The 16,837-nt window shown below is 36.5% G+C and overlaps 1 long non-coding RNA gene across 5 annotated transcripts in view; it reads right to left on the bottom strand.

The window, feature by feature from the left end:
• The window catches only part of LOC123801018 (uncharacterized), a 148,394-nt gene that overhangs the window by 92,641 nt on the left and 38,916 nt on the right, over positions 1-16,837 (bottom strand). For 2 of the 5 annotated variants that reach the window (XR_015725937.1, XR_006782083.2), the window contains exon 1: positions 1,830-15,977. This is a non-coding gene — a long non-coding RNA (uncharacterized LOC123801018). Of the gene's footprint in view, positions 1-1,829; positions 15,978-16,837 lie in introns of those variants that run through there. The other 3 variants (XR_015725936.1, XR_015725935.1, XR_006782084.2) reach the window with 3 other exon arrangements.

A 16,837-nucleotide genomic window follows, 5' to 3' on the forward strand; every position in this document is an offset into this window, starting at 1 on the left:
GGGGTCTTGCTGACCCTGGAGGGACTGATTACCACCGCCCTTTGCCAGAGTTAGCCAGTTCCTACAGAGAGTAAACAACACACCTAGGAGCGTGCTTTTCAAATGCAAACCAACCAACCTAGAGTGTCGTGTGTGTGCCTCCCCCCTCCCCCAGGCACCCTGCAACAACTTCCATTATCTGCCTTCCTGCCTGCCTGCCTGCCTGCCGAGACCACTCTGGGGCCAGGTTCCAGACACTTGTGTCCTAGAGCCCTCTTCACCAACTCTGCTCCTTCCCTGTGTGGACTTTTTTTCTTGGCCACTGTGATTATTGTCTTCTGATCTGTTGCCATTACCAAAGCTAAATAATAAGATCTCTTAAAACGTGTACATAGGGAATGATTGTATGGCAAGAGTTATAAAACAAGAGTTTCTGAAAAGGAAGCAACATGTTGAAATTCCTCTAATAGGTTTAAAAAAAAAAACTGGAAAGATCCTGAACATCGGAAACCGAGTGAACAAATATCAGATGTGTAAAATAGATATTACAATAGCTTTTCCGTTTAATGCTGTTCAGAGGTTTTCACAATTTTGCTTTTAATGTGACTTAATTCTATTATTTTGCCTATTATCTTAAGTCGTATCACATCTATTGATTTTGAAGAAACATAATACTTCAAATTCCAAAGGGACTTCAAGTTACTCTATTACATGTATGTTGTGTACCCATCTCCCCCAGCATTGTAGATTTTTTCTGATTCCTCCCTCTGGAGGTAGGGCTGGGTATGACAGGCCCATCTAGGGTAAGGTCAATTGCTGGGGTCCTAGAGACTAAAAATGAGTAAGTAGGCCAGAAATGTAAATCAAGTCCTTGAGAAAGATGAATGTAGTGAGAGTCATCAAGTACCATCATCATCACCAGTCAGCCAGGATTTATTAAAGATTTTTTAAATGCTAAGCATACTGTTAGACATTAGGTACATAAACATAAAAATTATGAAGTCCCAATTTGAATCAGGGTTTGATCAGAGAAGCAGAACCAAATGGGTGATAGAGCAAAAGGGAATCATTATAGGAATTAGACCAAACACAATACGAGAGCTAATGGGTCTATACAAAGATGTTGCCTTTTTGTCTAGCATTGGACCTGAGTCATGATAGGTCAGCGTTGCATATAACTTGGAGGAGAATAAGGATGAACTGGAATGTACAAGGGTAAAATAAAACTTACTTCTATGTTTCACCACATTGAGATGATGCAGGTGGACCAGGTGCACAGACTCAAAACAAATCCCACAGGACAAGCCAAGAGGGTCCTTGGCTACACACAGGAGAGAAATTAAATGCAAGCTAACAGGAAGTGAGAGTAGAGTTTATTGAAAGTATAGAGAGAGTGCAGGTATACTGAGAGTGTTTGGGAGACTCAGACAAGAAAGGAGAGAGAGTTTCATCTTTGCTCAGGGTCTGGGCTTTTTATTGAGGTTTGTGGTCTGGTATGCATGTCCTCTCAGGCATCCAGAAATCAGTTAAAACAAAACCATGGGCCCCGGTATCCTTCATGGGTCAATTATTCCTTGGAGCCAGAGGGTCTTGGCATCTAGATGTCTAGCACCAGTGGTCTGGAACATGCATATGATGGCTTCATCCAGGCATTCTCACCTGGTCCTTCCTTGGATATTATCTATTGTGTTGAAAGCCTCTACAGATGTCATTAACTCCTGTCCCTTACAAGGAGGACATACACTATTTGTTCTAGAGGCATGTCTAAAGTGGAGTACAGGTCCTAGCAAGCATAGAAACAGGGAAAGGAGAAAAAAGTAGATTTCAATGGAGTCCTTCAGTTCCCCTACCTCAGAAACTTGATAATGTGAATGACCTACAGAAGAAGCTACCATTGTTCATCATTTGCCACAGAACTAAATGCACATCTGGTCCACAGCATCAAGAAGTTGAAAGAGGAGATATTTTGGAGGCTTGTAGAGTGGCAGGCCTGGATACTGTTTCATGCCATTTTAAGAGTTAACAGACCAGAGACAACATGTGTGATCTTCCAGTGTTGAGCACCTTATACCAAACTCAGTGAATAAAAATAGCTTCTCATTCACTTCTTCCTTCCAAATCTTGAACAGATTTCTATTGTGGACACCTCTAATCTGGATCTGCAAAGGGAAGATAAGTTCCATCGTGGCTATGTTGGCATAATCAGCACCACAAAAGTCCACCCCTTGTCCACCCCTTGTCAGGCTGGCATTAGTACTTGCTTCTTTTAATCATACTTAACCTCTCAGGAAAAAATAACAGTAAAGTCATGCTTCCACCTAAAATCATACCAGTATCCATTATACAACCAAAAACATAATAACTCTTTTTTAAAAAGGATATAAAGTTTCTCTATCCACCTTGGGTGATGTTCTTTTCTAGCTGAATCACATTGACCCTTTGATAGTTTAGAACGTTAATACTGAGATATGAGGTTGACACATCTTATGTTAGGTTATGGGGGAATGGGAGAGAGGAAAATGCTAATTAATTAATTAGTGCATTTACAAATAGATTCATATCAGAAGAGGAAGAAATATTTATAACTATTATAATCCTCAGTTCTGCAACTGCTCATATGTTCCTTCCTGCTATTTATAACTATCTTCCTTAACTACCCATTCCACATAGCTTTTCCTCTCAGCAATCACTTTGACCATCCTAATTTTTTGCCTGGTAGAGGGATCCAAAATTTCTTTCCTGAGTGGGTGGGTCCATTAGCAGTCCTGCCTGAGCAGAGATGTGGTTTTTGGCTGCCTTAATAATTTGTCTTAGAAATACTGAGCAGCCCTCCAGGCAATCACCTCCACTGTACACATGTTCCTTCTAAACCCATTATTTGATAGTAGCTCAACTTCTCCAGAATATTAGAATTATTTCTTACAGCCTGTACAACGGCCCCATTCCTTTTCCACTGATTCAGTAGCACAAGAAACCCAAACTGCTTAAATGGCAACTTCAACTTCAAATTTAATGGAACCCTTGATAGAACCCCTGGCAGAGGTATTCCTCCTTTGTGAACTAAGATACCTAGATCAGAAAAGCCCAAATTCACAGTTATTGGAAACAAAATTTCTGTTAGCACATTACTGAGGCATAAAAGAAGAGTAATAACTCCCATTTCTATCTTTGCTTCCCAGACCAGTGAATACTGGTTAGGAAGAAACAGCACCACCTGTTAATCACTGATTGAATGAAACTACATCATAAGGAAATTACCCAACCCCTCAAGATATTTCCAAACAAGTGTGGTTATACTTGAGTCTTCAAAATGTCATCCACTATTCTCAGGACACCTGCTTCAGGATGATAGGAAACATGGTAAGATCAGTGAATTCCATGAGAATGATCCAATTGTCCCACTTCACTTGCTATAAAATTAGTTGTCTGGTCGATAGCAGTGCTGGGTGGAATACCAAGATCCCATTGCTGATCCCATGAATAATACCCTTGCCAACATGGCCACTTGCATCGAGGGCACAATATGACTAATATTAACAAAAATGTTTAACTTGTCCACAAAACTATGAAAATACCCCTAATCTGAGGTTACCTTTTGGTGAGTATTTACATGGGTCACCAGTATCTTTACATTCTCTGCCTATTTGTAAAGATCTTCCCACGTACCTTTACTCCAGAACTTATTGCACCAATTTTCCAAACCAGTTGTTGTTTGAAAGACTCTGATCACTCAGTAAAACCAATACTCACCGCCTAGAGGTCGGTGTAGGTCCATAACTCTGAACATCTCTCATTCCAGACAAAATGAACAGCCATATGCATTGCTCAATAATTTGCCCACTTAAAGAATTTCCCTTCACCATGATCCTTCAAGGGCACCATGGAATGGGGTATTTTTCATCTATTTTCAGGTAATTTCAGCTTTATCGTATAGAACCACCTGTCAACCAGATTCATTTTTTTTCCCTCAGTCAAGTGTTCATAGAGAACTCCCTATGAGGCCAAAGAGGCAGATTGAGAGGGAGGACGAAAAGCAGCAGGAATAGGAGACACAGGTATCTAAGCCAAATATTCATGCAACTTTTTCATGCCTTCAGGACATAGTTGGACTTGATCTCTTATAAACCAGGTCATTTGCTAATGGAGTGCTGCTGTGCCTACCATTGAACTTCATAGTTTTGTAAGTCAGATATTTCCACAGTTTATTATGATTTTGGAGTCTAGTTCAATGGCAGCAATTCCATCTTCATGGACGGCTTACAAAAAATTTCCATCCCAGGGGCGCCTGGGTGGCACAGCGGTTAAGTGTCTGCCTTCGGCTCAGGGCGTGATCCCGGCGTTGTGGGATCGAGCCCCACATCAGGCTCCTCTGCTGGGAGCCTGCTTCTTCCTCTCCCACTCCCCCTGCTTGTGTTCCCTCTCTCGCTGGCTGTCTCTATGTCTGTCGAATAAATAAATAAAATCTTAAAAAAAAAAAATTTCCATCCCAGGGCTCTTCACAAAAGCTAGAGCTCTCCTCACAAACATATTTCTCACCCCCTTTAGGGAGAGGAGTGTTCTCCAGATCACCCTGTTAACAAGTTTGGAATTGACTAACCAGGCTTTATATGATAAATTTGCTGTATCAATCCTAATCTCCCCTAAAAAATGTGGACACCTTTTATAGTATACCAGCCAGATTGTAGAATTTACACTTCATTTAGGGTAACACATCTTTGGGTGTAGGTTTTATAGCCTTATTGAAAGAACAGTCATAGGATCAAAAGCAAGAAGCAAAGACAAAGGGTAAAAATAAAAGTCGAAGGGAACAGATTGAGCTAATAATCAGATGATGTCTATAGTTGTGTGTATGTTCTAAAGACAAAGGGTTAGGATTTACTAGGCCATAATTATAATTTTTGAATGGCTAAACAACCTTGTGGTTCTTTAATACCCACATGGGACCTCAGAAATATCACAAAAGTTTAAATTTGTTTTAATATACACATGCTTACAACTTCAGCCCCCCATCCCAATGGCTTGCTGGATCAATTCAATCAAAAGTATGGAGCTTCAAAAGGTCTTTGAGGAAATACTAGATTCATTTTTCAACAACTTAGTTAAGTGCTATGTTTGGCTTTGGTGTGCTTTCTCAGTTGACTTGTTTGCTTTTTCATCTCAGGTAAGAAAGAAACCCTCTGCCATAAGCAACACTTTCCAATATAATAAACTCCAATTAATTAACTTCACAAAACTATAATTATAAAGGAGAGCAACTAGATCTGTGGTAAGAGAGAATGGTACAAGAAAACCATCTGGGTCTTCTATAGAAATCATTCTGACTTCTAGTGAGACAGTCATGAGAAATCCTTGATTCTTCAGTCTAACAAACAAGGTAAGGAGAAATTATTATAGTATAAAATGGTAATATAGTTCTTTATGTGACATACTGATCACATGCATGATCAAGGACTATTTCTGGAAAAGAGTCATTTTGAAATCATTTTGAAAGGGAAACTTGTTTATATCAAATAGATTCAACTGTAGCACTAAGTATTAAAGGCAGTAAACTCCTGTATTTATGTACTTTCTGAGTTGGGTTGACTAGGAGGCGAAATGGACTCGGTAGTTAGTACATCTGCACTGGGATCCGCCAGTGCCAGCTCTTTTGAAATCCAGAACATGGCCTCGAATTGGAACTAAATCCTTCACTAAAAAGATGTCCTTCAAAATAGTCTGTTGCTATCACTGTTTTCATTAAAAAGTAAAAATTGTTCATTTTTTAAAAAGAATACCTAATTTCTTCTTTAAACGTGTTTTGCTGATCAAAACATATACCCCTCATAAAAATTTATGGGCGTACATGGAAAACCAACTCCAAGACGTTGCTGTACTTTTGCACATGAGCAGACTGCTGGCAGCTCATCTCCCTGATTATGCAAAGATGGAATTATAGCAAGAATTACTGACAGGCTGGTACGTTTGGATTTCCCACTTCAAAAGTGGTGAATTGTTTCCTTTATGTTCTGTGACAAATGACCTACCTAGCTGCTTGGCCGTGCAGAGAAGCTTGAACAAGCACAGAAGCTGACAGGACCGCTGATACTGGTGAAGGCTAATTGCAAAAAGGAAATGTCCACTGAAGAGAGATTCTTCCAGTATAATCAGGTAAATATTCTTTGGGTTATAAATGCTCCATGAGCTGTTTCTTGAAATTACTACCAAGTGTAGCAATAAGTTTAAAGAACACTCAAACATTGCATACACTATTTAGAAAAACTTTAGAAATGATATGGTCAGTAATAACATATATATACATACACACACATACATAAATACATATATAGTATATACACATACAGGCATATATATGTGTGTGCGTGTATATATAATGACTAAGAAGAGAAAATTGAAATGAAAACGTCAACTGTGAACTTTTCCCCTCTTTCGATCTTCGATTTAGGAATAAATGCAATATTAAGTAACAGATTGTCAGAAGACTTCAATTATTTCCCCGAATTTTATAGTACACTGTTAAGTAGATATGTAGTGAGGTATTTATGCAAGGATTGATATTTCTATTAGACTTCTTGATACCAGAGTCATGTTTCTTCTAGGAAAACATGTCTAGATCAGGGTTTTGAATTTATGGGATATTCTACAAAATGAAAGAAATTGGCAAAGCATCTTGATAGGGCAACCAGGTCAAGAGAGAGATTTTAGGAGACCAGGGTCTCGAGCACAGTTGCCTTAACAACAGATGTAACAAAGCCAAACAAATAGGAAGTAGTGTTCACAACTCGATGTGGAGAGAAAATGAAAACCCAAACAGCTGCCATGTGCTCAAAAAAAGTAGAGCTTCCAGAAGCATGAGAAAGAAACTTAAAGGACTGATTTATTGTGACTGAAACTCAGCTTATAAATATAAATTTAGCGCCAGGAAGCATCTAACTATAGAACAGCCATGGGAGAATAGGGGTGTTCTTTCTGATCAAGGATTTCAGACTGTTTCTATCAATCAGAACTATCTGAAGAAAGCTTACTTAAATTGATTGGATTGCCATTCTCCTGCAGGTCAAAGGTCCTTTAGATTCTACAGACGTGCAGATAAAACAAGCTTTTGGTTTGACCAGAAATTCTTGGAAAGTCCTTGAGACCACACAGAGCGATTAGAAAAGTTGATATCAACTATTCATTACTGATCCATAATCCCAGCACCTGTCCTTTGAGGAAACAAGACAAAAATTATTTCCTCTAATACACAAACGATAAAACTGCAAGTCCAAAATGGAGAAATGTTTAAGGTCACAGTTTGTTAGAAACAGGATGTGAATTAAGCCTTTTAAATCCCAAGTCAAATATTCCTTCCTTGAGGCCAGATTGATTTGTAACCTAAAGTCTTTTTCTCATTCCTTTCTCCAGTTCTCTCTCCTTCATTTCCATGCCTTCATGTTTTTCCAATATTCTGCTAATGTCCAATTCTCTCTCTCTTGCTGTCTCTCTTTTATGAAAATGAATCTTTGACATTTTACCTTACCTCTATGCCAATCAGAAATTTAGTTATTTAGGCATTTCAGGATAAAATTACATAATATTCCTCCAACCAGGAATTTTTAAATTTAAAATTATGTATCTTCACTGGCTCTATACAAAGGAATTGTGGTCAATTGTCTGGATTTATGTCTATATTTCTTGAACTCTACTTGTGTAACACACTCACTTTTGAAATACATATATGAGTTTTTTTTTTAATTGCAGTTACCTTTAAAAAATTGAAGGTGCTCAGCCTTCTTTAGCCTCAATTATCATACTATCATCTATGTCTGAAAAAATTCTTTGAATTTCTTCCAATTAGGAAATAGTGTCTCTGGTGAAAATTCTTTAGAAGCTTCTACTCTTCAAAATGATTATGAACTTGGTGCAATGGCTGAGTATTAGCATTTACTGATTGATTAACCATCTGACAACTGCAGTGAACTTCCTATATACAAATATCCTCTGGTGAAGAGGAACAGAGGCTACCCAACACAACTTTTCCCACCCCAAACCACTCCACACATGATTCTTTAAAAACAAACAAAAAAAAGATTTATTTATTTATTTATTTTAGAGAGACAGAGTATGTGCAAGTGGGTGGGAGGGACAGAGGGAGAGAGAGAATCTCAAGCAGATTCCCTGCTGAGTGTGGAGCCCAACTGAGAGCTTGATCCCAAGACCCTGAGATCGTGACCTGAGCCAAAACCAAGAGTTGGATGCTTAACCAACTGAACCACCTAGGTGCCCCAACTCCTCATATGAATCTAATTGAAAATAAACCAAATGCTTAAGTCAGAAAATCTTGTTTTTTCAAACCCTTTCATTTCTCATGTCTGTAGTTTTCAAATTAGAAGGAATCAAACCACGAAAGGAGCTTACTCAAGATTACAAGCTGTGTTTTCCTTGGGTACTTGTAAGATTTGTTCCCCTTTGCCCTCACACAGCAACTCTGGCCAATTTGGCATGTTGATAAATTATTTATTCCATATGCTACTTATCTAAAAAGCATATTATGTTAAGAAAATAGAAATATATGAAAACCCTCTACACTTCAGCTGATGAATTGCTCAAAAATATTCACACAAGGGGTGCCTGGGTGGCTCAGTCAGTTAAGTGTCTGCCTTCAGCTCAGGTCCTGATCCCGAGGTCCTGGGATTGAGCCCCGTGTTGGCTCCCTGCTCAGTGGGAAACCTGCTTCTCCCTATCCTCCCTGCTCGTGCTCTATCTCCATCTCTCTCAAATAAATAAACAAAAATCTTTAAAAAAAATATTCACACAAGTAAGCAGAATGTTAAAATCTGAAGGTTTCTGGTATCCCTATCAAGTCATATCTTGTTCTATCTCAGTAAATCACCTCATATTTTACCTCAGAGAGAAAACTGAAAATATCAAATTCTCACTTCTCTCTCAATCAACTTATTTATATTTATAACATCATGTCCTCCTTCTTGGCAGTATAAACAAAGATTTTTCTCTCTTGTTTAAGGCTGTTTCCTATAACACTTCTCTAGATCTGTTTTACTCTCTTCTCCTCAGACTTGCTTTCAAAACTATATCTTTGCTCACATGCTTTCAATTCCTTCTCTCCCAAGTATTTTTCTTCAGTACATAAGTGTTGTAAATTCTCTATCGCTTTAAAACAAGACAAAAATCACATAAGAATAAACCCACTCTTTTTACTGTGTGGCAAAAACTGCTGGTTGTCTCAAAGTATTTATTTCCCTTCTTTTCTTGAACTTGAGAGTGTTTGCCATTTTATTTTCCCAATGTTATATTCTTTCTTATTACCTTGTCCATTATCAGAGTTTTTATTTCTGATTATAGTGTATTGGTTCCCAAATCTACATACCAGCCAAACATCTCTCTTGACCACACCAGTTTATCCATTTGTTTATTGGAATTCTCTATCTGGATATTCTAAAGATTCGCCAAATCAGTATGTACATAATAGAATTCATTATCTTTCCACCAAAATTTATTCCTCTTGAACTTATTGTTGCTCACAACATTTACCTAATTACCTAAATCAAACCACCCTAAATCTTCACTCTTACTCTCCTCCCACATCCAACTGCCCACCAATATTTAAGTTCCGACCTCTTTTATGTCTCTCCAATTCATCTTTCGTTTTGATGTTTTTTGCCTGAAGCATTTGAGAATGCAACTTCTGGTCCTATTCCCCTCAAATCCTCCTAATTCGAAAGGAAATAACCAGCAAATTGAAACTAGTAATACATAATGAAGATAATATAGTAAATAAAATAATGGAGTAATGCGTAATGAGGTTGGGATCATACAGGAAAAAAGTTGGTTTCATTTTGAAAAATCAATGATAGTAATGCACCTCATTAAAAGATGAAAGAAAAAATTAATATGAATTTCTCAATAGATGCTAAAAAAGAAATAGAAAAAATTAGATAAAATTCAAAGAATTTGATAAAACTCAGTACGCACTTATGATATAAGAAAATGTGATCATTCCCAGCTGGCACTATAACTGAGGTTTCAGAAGGACTCCCACTTCTTTTTATCAGTTCAGCCGTTGTGGGTGGCGGAGCACATAGTAAGAACACTGAATCCCATTGCCTCACTGCTTTCTCTGAAGACAGTTTTGTGATGCATGGAACCTTCCAAGGGAATCTGTTTCAGTGAATATGAAATTCAGAAAGTTGAGCCATAGTGATTCTGGCAGAAGTAGGACAGGCAGACAAAACAAGTTCATAATCACAGTAGTGTCTATTTCAGGGAGGATAAATCACTGCCCCCTCCATTATAGAATGGGACCAATGAAAGCAATCTTTCACCACCAAGCAGTTGGGTAGTCCTTCCTGGATTTGATGCTATAATGGGGGCTGTCCTGTATTTGTTGATTTGGGAGTCTCAGCAATAGCAGTAGCCAGATCAGCATCAGAGAGGAAAAACCCAGGTTGCTGAATCCATACATCACCTGCATCCTGATGCCATAACCACTTTGCCTAAGAGACTACTGAACAAGTTGCCTGATAATTGCATAATGAGTGACTTTGTTCACCTGATCACTGATACCATCTTCTGCAGTGGAAGCTCTTTGGTGAGCATTTTGTGGCTCATAACTATTGTCACAATTTGAGCGTGTTCCAAGAGATCCATGTATATACTTCTTACCTTGAACCACCTTCAATTCTCCAATACTTTTCCTTTTATGTTTGAGAAAATTTGACAAAATTGTTGACTAATGGTCATTAGCTGGTTCAGAGTTTTGTCCCTGATTATCTCCTCCTCTAAGCAAAGTTTACATATGGCTTAGAAAGATTTCCTTTCCCATTGTCTCACACAGCCTTATAAATGGGGTTATAATGTTGCTCCTGACTGTGCCAATAAACCCTATGTAGACATCTGAAACAAGTCTTGATTATTTTCTCCTTTTGTCAACTTCATATTGATTTATTAGGCTACAGGCGGAGCTGCTGAAAAAATGATGCCCCAAATAGTGCCTTAGATAAAAGTGTATTTCTCTCAGATATTAGAGCAGAGCTAGTAAAGTAGTTCTGACACCTTCAATGGGTGGCTTTCATCTCCAGCTCCAGGGCATTTGCTCTAAATTTAATATTCTCTCACAAATGAAAAGGGGGTAGGTACAAAAAGAGCATTTATGAATCTTTTTAAGGACAAGAAGAAGGAGGGTACCCATTATTACTTGTGACATTCCATAGGCAAGAACTTAATCACATAGCTCCTGCACAGTTGCAAAGAATCTATGAAATTCAGCCTTCAGGTGGACAGTTGTGTTCGCAGCTAAAATGACATCACTATGGAAGGAGGGAGAATGGATAATACAAGACTCCTCACAATTGGCCATAGTATAATTTAAGGTGCCTTATATATCATAACCCAGAAATTCCACTCCACGATATATATCCTTTTGTACATCTGGTTCAGAAAACATCACGATCATTAATACTTACACAGCATTTAATAAGCTATTAAACACTTTATATATTATCTCATTTACTCCCCATGGCAGCCCATGAATGAAGTACTTTTCCCCCACTGTCCAGTTGGAGAAATAAGGAATAGAGAGGTTAGCACAATAAGTAAGAGATAGAGATGGAAAGTACAGCCTATATAAATTATATCATGTAGAAGAATGTACATAACAGCATTGGTTGTAACAGCAAAAACAAAGCAAATCCAAACAAAAATGGAAAACAATTTAAATGGCCATCACAGCAGAATGGAGAAATAGGTTGTGGTACATTCATATAGTGAAACTTTTTGTCGCAATCAAAATCAGTGGTTATTCTCTGCTAGAAGTTGCCTCTGCATGGGGTAATGGAATGAACTATATACCATAACATGCCACAAAATGGATAACTCTTAGGAAATATTATTGAGGAAAGAAAAATCAATTGTAAAGGAATATGTATGTAATATGACTCCTTTAACGTAAAGTTCAAAATCTATCTAAACAAATATTGGAGAAATTAAAGATTCATGTTAAAAGTATAAACTAGAGAAAGTTAATAAATACAAAATTCTATATAAGTTTGTCTATTGAAGAGAAGGAAGAAAAATGGAAGGTATTTGCAGGAGACTTCAAGGCTAACAGTTATATATATATATATTTTTTAAGTGAGGGGGTGGGGGAGGGGCAGAGGGAGTGGTAGAGAGAAAATTTCAAGCAGGCTCCACGCTCAGCACGGAGCCTGATGCAGGGCTTAATCCCACAATCCTGAGATCATGACCTGAGCCGAAATCAAGAGTCTGACACTTAACTGACTGAGTCACCCAGGTGCCCCTATTGCTATTTCTTACTCTATGTCTCTTCTCTAGGTCTTCTACATGTCTTATAAGCTTTTTAATGTATTAATACAACATTTAGTAAAAACAATTCTAAGAAAGTGATAATAAATCCAATTCACTAAAATTGAAAATTCATCCATTAATAAAAAATAACCATATAAAGTCCTTTTTGCATTAGTATAAAATTAGACACTTTATATTTTTTAAAAAAATAAATGATTTCTAGTATTTTGTTATGGAAGATCTTTAGAAATCAAGTAAATCATGACATGTGACTAAACTGCATGTGGGAATGAAGAATGAGAGTCAACGATGACAGACAATTTAAATAACAGGTGACAAATAAGAGAAACAAATGGAAATAATTTAAATGGATAATTGAATGTCAACTGCATTATTTCTAAGTGTCATTAAAGGGAATTGTTTACCCAAGCAGAAATTAAAACAAAGTGTTAAACTAAACATGTCATCACATCTTTATGCTAACAAGTCTAAATATTAAACGTATTCTGAAGAAAGCACTGTATCCAAGCGATTGTAAATGAAGTAAAACTTCTTGCACTAGTAAGGAAATTTCAAATCTCTCTCAGGAGGATCCTTTATTTTCTCCATAATTTCCTGGTGGAGAACATACAATTGTAGCACTTCAATGTGTCCAGAAGAAGAAAAAAAGTTTCTTTCTTTGGTTTTAACCTGTCTCCTTGATAAGAATACCTTTTTTGTCCACATGTATTTGCTACGATGGGAGTGAATTATGTACAAGTTTCTTGGGAGGTACCATCACCAGCGGCAGGAAATCAGAAAAACCATTATGCATAAGTCATTGTCAAGTGGAAAACTGCCTAACATTGTTAGTGAAGAGAAAGCACAAAAGAAAAGGAATGGATTAGCTTAAGGAACCCCAAGGCATTTACCTAACTGAGGGAAAACATCATTTCTTTCAGAAAAAAACTTCAGCATCCAGAGAGAAGTACAATCATACAACAGCAAAAGACGTTATATTAATGAAGAAAGAGAGCTGGGGTGTTTGTTACAAAGCTCCTCTGCTACCTCGTCTTGCCTCAGACATATGCCTGCCTACAGGTACTGAGAATATGCAGAGAATATGCAGAGCTTGAATTTGTTGAACAATAACTAAATGCCAAACATGTGGTATCGAGTATCTAAAAACCTTTTCAACAGTTTTGCAAAGTAGGTATAATCATCTCTACTCTCTGAGTGGTAAAAATGTAGATTAACAAAGTTAAGCCATTTTTCCAAGATCACACAAATAATAAGTGTGCAATTTGTAGCTAGATGTCCCTGACTATAAAACCCACATTTTTCATGACACCAGGTTGCTTCATGAGGTTGTCTTAAGGTGTGAAAATGATTTTACATTTTTTTTCACAATATGGGATGGCTTTGGGATAGAAATGTTTTCTAAAGAAAATCTTCAGCAGGAGGTATAAAATTGGGTCTAATAACACATGGATCATCCAGCCACATGTCATATTTGTATAAGAGAACTTATCAGAAACATGTCAAAGGTAATATTCACATTAAAATGAACATAAGGCCGAACATTGGTTTGGAAACTCAGGCTTGCTCATAAACTATCTAACTTAGTAATTTAGGAGTTAAGAGAGGATTAAGAAATGAAGAGTAGGGAGAGATAGTAATTAAAATGGAAATCTGAAATGATGAAATAGATTATAGGTACTAATGTCAATGTTTCATTGAACAAGGTAATAGAAATAAACATACTGGACCTTACATAATAAAAATGTATCTTCCAAAGCACGCCTGCTGTGGTAGATCAAGGAAGTGTGCCTAGGTAAAAGTAGAAATAAAGAAATAAAAGAAGAAATAAAATTATGTTCCGCCTAAACCCAAGATCATCAAAGACTTATAGAATTTTTAAAAGTTGGAAGGGACCAGGGAGATCCTCTATTCTATAATTAAATAGATGAGTAGGTATGATAGAGCTATTTGGCATAGTACATTGCGGTAAATATTCCTATGAAAATTGAACACATTTATAGTAAGCATTAAGGGGAAGTCATTTCCCAATGCCCTGAACAATTTAATATTCCCAAGACAAACCTTCTTTCTACTCTAAAAGAAAACTGTCTCTCTGATCAAAACAAACCAAGTAAACATCTAAGAATCTATCGAGTGCTTTCACATTGCTGTAGATAAAACTTATCTGACCTGTATCATAGAAGCTGCTCTAAAATTAACAAGTAAAATCCACATTTCTTTTTAAATATGCAATAGGGACTTTAATGAATGTAAAGAACCTTTAATTTGTTAAAATATACTCCAATGTTCTAAGCTGAATAAGATTTTTATTCCCCAAATCCTGGAAACATCTATGACTCCAGGGCACTAAGACAGTCATTGTTCATTCCATTTACTTGTCTGGTCTGAGTCTAACTTGATCATTAAATTATATTCTTTTACAAGAGATAGTATAGTGAACTGGTTACAAGCACAGTCTTTCCAATTAGGAAGAATGTGGCTACGAACTTTGGTTTCATCAATTACCTGGACCCGCAAGTGTTGAACCATAATAAACTAGATTTTTAAAAAAACTATAAAACAAGGCTAAAATTAGAACTTACTTTGGTGGAGTGAGGAGGGCCCAATAAATCAGACACATTTTCCTACCAGAACTCTCAATCAGTAGAGAAATATAGGGAGTTAGCATATAAAGACCAAAATATCTCTCCTATTATCGATTAAAACATACCTTCATAATTGTGATTTATGTCTATGAGCAAGTGAATGGACCTCCTTGCATGAAACCACAAGATTAGACAGATTATCATACATGCCTGACTTTATAAATTGTACAGCAATGAACACAGTAGATCATATACTGCGTGCTAGTTGGATATCACTCCTGAGATAGAAGAACTGTCCAGCAAAGCATGCCCAACTTTACCAAAGAAGTCACTCCACCCTCCCTAGTGACAAGGGCGTGAAAGAGCAAGAGAGAATAAGAAAATCACAGAAATAGATGTCCCTCCACAAAGAAGGGAATGTTAGGGATGGAAAAGAAGTGACCCTCACACCCACATTTTAAAGGAGTGGAATTTTAAGTTAGAAAATAAATACAAAGCGCTTAACATGGTAAATTTTCAACAAATATTAAGTTGCATTGTATTTTATATTAAGTTGTAGAGTGTTTTGTATAAAACAATACCCTTTATTCTATTTTTCTTCTTAAAATACAACACTTCAACAACACCTAAATTGGTAAATGGAATAAAATAAGTGTTAAACCTGTGAACTACAAGACTATTTGTGTTTTCTCTGTTTTCAAAATTTGGGGAAATATTTTCCTCATTAGCATTCCCAGACCCCCACCCTCATAAGGAAACTTTTATTACGACACACAATATGAGATTTATACAGCAAAGTGTAAAATGCTGATGAGAAGATGATGAGACAGATACTATTATATCTGTCACACACACACTGTTAGTGGGAGTTATAATTATTTCTAGAATACAGTTTTACAATACATATGAGGAGCTTTAAAAATTATTTTACGTATTTTGACTTGATAATTACACTTGGGGAAAAGATCTGAAAATCTAACAAAATAGGAAAAAAATGATTATGAACCATAATTTTTATCTCAGGAATATTTCAAATACTAAAAAAATGAAAACAACTTAATTCTTTAACAATATGAGCATAGATTAAACTTTGCTTGTATACTTTATATGCAGCAGTGAAACTTGAGCTAACGAAGAATTTTTTATTAGTAGGAGAAATAACTATAAAGTGAGAAAGAATTTCATGAAATTATATATTCACTTATTGACTAAAATAGATTCTATATTTACTAAGTACTAAAGTTTATACAGAGAGGCAAAAGAACCAGAATAGCCAACACAACACTGAAAGCAAAGAACAGAATTGAAAGACTGACACTGCCTGATTTCAAACCTTACTATAAAGTTACAGTAATCAAGACAATGTGGTATAAATGAAAACCAACAAATAGATCAATGGAAAGAATAAAGAACCCAGGAATAGATGCACATAGTCAACTAATCTTAAGTTTGCCAAACTGACAAAGGAGCAAAGGCAATACAATGGAGCAAAGATAGTCTTTTCAACAAATGGTGCTGGAACCCGTGGACTTCCACATGCAAAAAACCAAATCTAAACACAGATTTTATACTCTTCACAAAAATTAACCAAAATAGACCGAACACCTAAATGTAAAAGGAAAAACATATAAAACTCCTAGAATATAACATAGGGGAAAATTCTAGATGACTTTGGGTGTAACAATTACTTTTTATTTACAAAACCAAAGGCAAATTCCATGAAAGAAATACTTGATAAGTGGTTTTCACTAGAGTTAAACCCTCTGCTCTGTAAAAGGCACTGTCAAGAGAAAGAGAAGACAAGCAATACAATAGGAGAAAAAAACTTATAAAACACGTACTTGATAAATGACTGTTATCAAAAATACACAAAAACTCTCAAAATTCAATTCTAGGAACACATGATCTGATTAAAAAATGAGTAAAAAATGATCTGATTTAACAGCCACCTC

Source organism: Ursus americanus, chromosome 10 (assembly GCF_024610735.1).
Source record: "Ursus americanus isolate L20-20 chromosome 10, mUrsAme1.1.p, whole genome shotgun sequence".
Lineage (NCBI taxonomy): Eukaryota > Metazoa > Chordata > Mammalia > Carnivora > Ursidae > Ursus > Ursus americanus.